The following is a 6552-nucleotide window of genomic DNA, read 5'->3' as shown; positions in this document are numbered from 1 at the left end:
TCAAGGGCCTTGTTTACAAGCGGAATTAACACTTGCTAAAATAGTTTGCATACGCGGTTTCTGTAGCGTGATGAACGATTTCAAGTGAAAAAGTGGCGGACAGCTGATTTAACATCCTTTCCTTTAGAAAACACAATTTGTGGTTGGAATTAATTGGCTTGTCATACATTTTTTAGAACAGGAAGAAAATATTCAAACGTAAGCAATGTTTGTGATTAGGTACTGATGAATTTCTCCCCCAAACAGTTATTAGTGAAATGTAATCTTTGACGCACAGTAATGACTTCAGTCAATCAGGCCAAAGTACATACTCAGATATTCACCTATAATGAAGTCTTAACCATAGGGAGGCCCACTCAGAACAAAATCACTTACTAACTGATTGTTTTAAGATGTAATGGGACATTTTGCAATGTAACCGCAAAATGTTGTTGTTCTTCTGATATTAACATCAATTTAAACTCTTAATTATGTGCACTCATAATTAAACTCCACCGATGTGGTGGGAGTAATACACAGACCTGTTATTTAATGAGCATAAAATAAGAAAGCAGGCAATATTAGGTAATCAGTGTTGGCAGGGAAAGCAGATTGGTCTGTAGAGAGCGCTTTGATAAAGTCCCTTGAGTCAGGGCAAACTCTAGAGAACAACTTGGTTGTGTCAAATTACCGTTGAACTAATTTGACACCTCACTATATAATGAAAGCAAGCCATCTTCACACTCAGTTCTGTATGACAAGTGAATAAACTTACTGACTCTCATTTTCCTTTATACGGGTCTATTGTAATATATAGTATTTGGTATTTAGCTCCACGCAGTAGCTAAATGCAAGTCTCAGAGATCGAAAAGGCACTTTCAATCAACGCCAATAAACCCTGGGTTCAGGTTAAAACTGTACTTTACATTTCCTCTCACTAAATAACTTGTCACCAAAAAGGACCAGAAGTTAGGACAAGCAATACTGAAAATGGCCCACTTTGTCATGTAGTCTTAAAGCAGGTCTTTTTCTCATATCGTCTTTATCATGAGGCTTACTGTGATTTCACCAAATAGGACATGGGGGATAGTTTGATAGGAATTTTGTTCATTTCAACCAATATATTAGAGTTAAGACCCTTTCATATGAATTGCATCAGGGCTTCAAAAGCAAGCGTCATAGGCCGTCATGTGGTCTCGCAAAATATTACTGTCTCAGGTTACTCCAGTCAAAGTAGATCTGTAAGTGAGATCTTGGGATGCTAATGAAAAAAAAAAAAAAAGGTAATTTTTTTTTTTTTTTTTTGCCATTTGGCCATTCAAAATGCCTCCAAAAGCATATACTTAAAGTTGGACTTTTTATTTATTTGCTTTGTACTTTAAAAAGACATCCAGGAATGCGAAATCTTTTCTGGAAAAAAAACTGAGATTCTTGTACCTTCATGTCTGGTTATCATTGTCAAAGCTTTGAAAGGTCAGCTAACAAGGTCAACGTTGAAATTGTATTAACTGTGAGCACCATGCAATCATTGATGCATTGAGCAACACTGATGCAAGTCGTTTGACAGGATTTGAATATCATTCTTATCAACCCGTTATTTCCATATGATTTTAGAGGTAGTGGTTAGGGTTAGAAATATGTTTGTTTGTTTAACAATGTTCTTTAAAATCACTGTAGCCTTATTGTGAGGGTTACCACAAATTATATCCATTTAGCTATATGGCTGGAATTGTAGGAGAGTTTAAGGATGATACCATGTGAGCATATTTTGAGCCATAAGAGGAGACACAGAGACGGTCAGGTTTTGTTCTGTATTTTCACCTACTCACATTTTAGACCCATCAACACATGGTCTCATGAAATCCACTGAATATGCCATAGGACCAAGCATTTCTGTGGGGGCTGGCCACCCAGGCTTGTGCAACAACAATGAAAACACAACGTTCTGGAAACGTTCCGAGGTCAAACATGGCAGCACCATTCACTTGTTTCTCACTATTGATGAATGTTATCCACTCTGTCTTTGAAAATGAGAGAATAAAGACAATTTGTTATGATACCTTGGGATGTGTTTGAGATTTGTCCCTGCAAATGTGATTAAGTCTAGATTCTTGCAAGCAAACCAGCAGCTGAAGCTTGCAGTGACACTCCTTGAGGTGAGGAACTATATTAGTATTAGAAAAGGTTTGATGGCTTCACTCTAAAGGCAGATGGTTGGAAACGGGACATGAGGTAAGAAAGAAAAGGGATGACAAATGTTAGTTGCCTAGTGACTGTTGTCAGGGAGACAGAGTGTGACTCTCCCTTGACCAGGCTTAGAATTTCTTACTATGCTTATTTCTTCGACTGGGAATGAAATTGCTGGAGTGGAATCTGAGTCTGCAAACATCCACATGACCAAATGGGAATACACATGCAAACACTTGATTGGTTAAAAAAAATCTAAGAAATATGGAGAGATTGGCACAAAATGGAAAAAGATCAAGTGCCTGGGTGATGAACTCACAAGAGTCTTTTCTGACAGCGTGAACACTATCATTATCATGAAAATATATAATTTCACTATTTATAGCGCAGTACCTTTTACGACATTTCTTAGCTATCTGTGCTGCTTTGAATTGTATATCAAGTGACCTCTTTAAAAGCTTAAAGCGCAAAATGTAGAATCTAGAGTTAGTATTATGCAGCAATGTGCTCTTTTTAAACACTATGCATCAAGTAGAAAGGCTAAACTCCTTTTTTTAAATCAGAAATATCCAATCAAATATCCAATTTGGAACATTGACCCAAAGTAAAATGTCCATATGATTTCTCTTTACGATTCATGGCATTATTGTACCCTTTGGGTACAAGAGCGGGTTAATGCAAAGACAGCAGCTTCAGATGAAGCGTTAGTATATTTAAATCCCAGAGCTGGTCCTCGCCTCTGGCTGATATAAGCTATTTGCATCAGAATCCAATTTCATTTTCAGACATGTGGACTGTTGTTACATATTTAACTGGCATTATGTATTTATCAGACTCATTTTGAAAGGGGAAAGTGGCAACCCAAACACATGAGGAGTTGTTTTAAAAGTGGACTATAATTTTTGAGATATGCAAGTTTTTATAAAAGAAACATCACATCAGTGTATAAATGTCTTGAATGACAGAACACAACATCCATAATATTCTTGAGACACTGAAACAAAAAAAGCACAATATTTTGTCATCTTTTACTTTACATTGAAATGCTTTTTTTTCATGATTTTAGAGAAGGTTCTGCAACATTGAGTTTTCAGGCACCTTTTTAGTACCACAATTCATTCAATTCTGTCTCAAAGCATAGACTGCCATCTGGTGGAGTGATAACTAGAATAAAGTGTCATTCAAATGAACTCAAGAAGGGGCCAATATTTCTCAATCTTCAATCCTCAATCTCATTAATCGAATGCCTGGACAAAGGTAAAATAATTAAGTAGCAAGAACTGCTCCCCGGGCGCCGCAGCATAAATGGCTGCTCACTGCTCCGGGTGTGTGTTCACAGTGTGTGTGTGTTCACTGCGGTGTGTGTGCACTTAGGATGGGATAAATGCAGAGCACTAATTCCTAGTATGGGTCACCATACTTGGCCACATGTCACGTCACTTTCACTTTAAAGCAATCATGTGCATATTAACAGGCCACATCAATTTAGTAACAACTAATTTCACTAAAATATAATGCTCAATAAAAAAAATATATTAGTAGAACTCAAAATGAAAACATTACTGCCATTTAATTTCTCTTGTCATGTGTTCTCTGATGCCGTTTTAGTTGATCGCTCCTCATGAGTGCATGAGGCCTCTCCTCAGAGTGCATCTTCTCATGTCGTCTTAGTGTCTCTTTCCGTGCAAACTTCTTCCCACAATGGGAGCAAACATGATCCATCTGTCTTGAATGCTGTAGTTGGTGAGTAACCAGTTTCCCGTCTGTGTTAAAGCTCTCCCCACACTCAAAGCACACATACGGCTTCTCATCGGTGTGTGCGATCTGCCAGTGCTTCAGAAGGTAGGATGTAGAACTGAAGCTCTTTCCGCATTCATCGAAGTTTTACATTTTCTTCTTCCCAGAATGACCCTGCATGTGCAGTTTCAGGCAACTTGCTGAGCTCAGGCATTTTCCACATTCTGAGCACTTGTGGACTTTGATCCCGGCGTGAATGTCTTGATGCCTTTTGAAGGTGTCTTGACGAGTGAAGGTTTTGCCACAGGTGGTGCAGTCTAACAGAGTCGGTGGAGTGATAACTAGAATAAAGTGTCATTCAAATGAACTCAAGAAGGGGCCAATATTTCTCAATCTTCAATCCTCAATCTCATTAATCGAATGCCTGGACAAAGGTAAAATAATTAAGTAGCAAGAGAAAATGTTACGGGGGGGAAGTCGTGCTGGAATGCTGGAATGGATTATCAGGTGGCTCCTGAGAGTAGAGGACTTGAAGGCCAGACCGCATTGAAAACAGCGGTAACATCTTTTGTCGGTGTGCACCACCTCGTGTGCTTTGAGATTTGGGAGCCTAGCAAAGCTCCTACCACACTTCTTGCAATGGAAAGGTCTTTCTCCAGTGTGTGTGACCTCATACTGTTCTTGAATCGAAAGCTCCTGACACATTTCGGGCACTTGTAGGATTTCACATCAGAGTGTACGGCCAGGTGTCTAGTTCGGTCTCCTGAAGAGTGTTCACAAGTGTAGGGTTTCTCTCCGGTGTGAAGACGCTCGTGCATTTTGAGGCTGTTGGGATGCTTGAAGGATCTGCTACAGTATGTGCATTTGTAAGGGGTGTCAGAGGACTGGATCTTCATGTGCGATGTGAGGTGGCTCAACCTTTTGAAGCTGTTCTCACAGTCTGTGCAATGACAAGGAAGGTTGTCCTGGTGAATGGTTTGATGAGTGTTGAGTTCTTGCTTCCTCAAGAAACTCTTCCCACACACAGAACAGCTGAACGGCTTCTTTCCTGCGTGACTATCCAGGTGGATATCCAAGTCAACCTTACTGATGAACTTCTTGTCACATTGTGGGCACAGAAAGGGCCTCTCTCCGGTGTGGGTTGCCCTGTGGACTCTCATAGCTGCCGCAGTGTTGAAAAGCTTCCCGCAGTGATTGCACTGGTGGGGCAGGGTGCCTACGTGCAACCGCAGGTGAGTATTTAGGGTACTTCTTCAAGAAAAGCTTTTCCCACATTGCGAGCAAGAGAATGGCTTCTCCCCCTTGTGGCTCCTCAAGTGGGACTTCAGTCCGCTCTCCCTGACGAACTTATTTTTGCAATAAGAACAGTCCAACACCTTCTCGCCAGTGTGTAGACGCATGTGCATGGAGAGCTCATATTTACAGACATAACTCTTTCCGCAGGTGGAGCAGTGGTGTGGCTTCTTCAAGAAGTGCACCTTCTCATGGGTTCTGAGGTCGGACTTTCTTTTGAAACTCTTACCGCATTTTGGACAAAGGTTGGACCTTAATGATTTACAAGTAGTTGTGGGCAGTAGATGAGAATTCTCACTAGATTCATTGGGTTTCTTTAAGATGGAACTGGGTGCAGAAATGGTGTCATGTAGCATCACGTCTGTATCTACTTCCTCGTCTCAAGAAGCAGTAAATCATGCATAAATCAACGGCTTTTAGGAGAAGCATAGGAACTTGATTCAGTGACTAAGCAAGCAAAAGAGATTTAGAGGCTAACTGTTGATTTCACATTTCTTATTTCAAAGCATTTATGTACTAACAAGGCATCTTTGATCTTTAGATTTTTATGAGCACATGGAACACTCACCTGGTTTCATTGGACTGCTCCCTCTTAAAAAAATAAACAAGAACATGTTTAGAAAAGGTGTTCTCTACTAGGAAGACATATGCTGACACATTTGGCATCTTACCTTCACAGAGGCAATGTTCTCCATTGTATGTCCATCTATAGGGTTTTCTTCTATGTTTTTTTTTCAATTGGTTCATATTTGACCTCCATCAACATCTGGACCATGGTACTGATGTCCTCTTCTGTCTTGATGCTGGCAATAGTGCTCATTACCGCTGATATGTCCTTCTCTACTGACTGCTGTTAGTGTTAGCATAGACATTTACATTTATGCATTTGGCAAACGCTTTTATCCAAAGTGACTTGCATCATATTCAAGGTATTATTAGATCATGCCTCCACACCAGAAATATCAGATCCAGCCCCGGATGCCAGATCCTATCAGAAAATATCCATTTAGTCTAGTAAAAGAACAACTAGTAAGCAAAGTTGTCTAATACCCAAAACCTGTTAACAGGAAGTCTTGTCTGGTACCCAAAACTCTATTTACAGTCTTCTATCAGCCAAGAAGTTGACTAAGCAAAGCCAGAGAAGACCAGAAGCAGGAAACAAAGTAATGGTGATAAAAAAAAGAGCAGAGTTTATTGAATAGTCTTAGTTGCGTATGTTTCAATGCTCAGACTTCCAAAAAGTAGTGTTATACAAAACTGCTTCACAACAACATCCCATAAACCTTGAGTTTCCATAAACATTTTGTCTTATCTCTTACTCATGAAGACAAATAAAGCCTTGAAACCACACATCAT

The 6552-nt window shown here is 39.8% G+C and overlaps 1 pseudogene; it reads right to left on the bottom strand.

The window, feature by feature from the left end:
* Positions 1-3735: 3735 nt before the first annotated feature.
* LOC107706315 (zinc finger protein 345-like) overlaps positions 3736-6552 on the bottom strand; it is a 4133-nt pseudogene continuing 1316 nt past the window's right edge.

This window comes from Sinocyclocheilus rhinocerous, unplaced genomic scaffold (assembly GCF_001515625.1).
Source record: "Sinocyclocheilus rhinocerous isolate Xijiao unplaced genomic scaffold, SAMN03320098_v1.1 scaffold444, whole genome shotgun sequence".
In the NCBI taxonomy this organism is placed as follows: domain Eukaryota; kingdom Metazoa; phylum Chordata; class Actinopteri; order Cypriniformes; family Cyprinidae; genus Sinocyclocheilus; species Sinocyclocheilus rhinocerous.
This window is presented reverse-complemented; position numbering and strand designations above follow the sequence as displayed.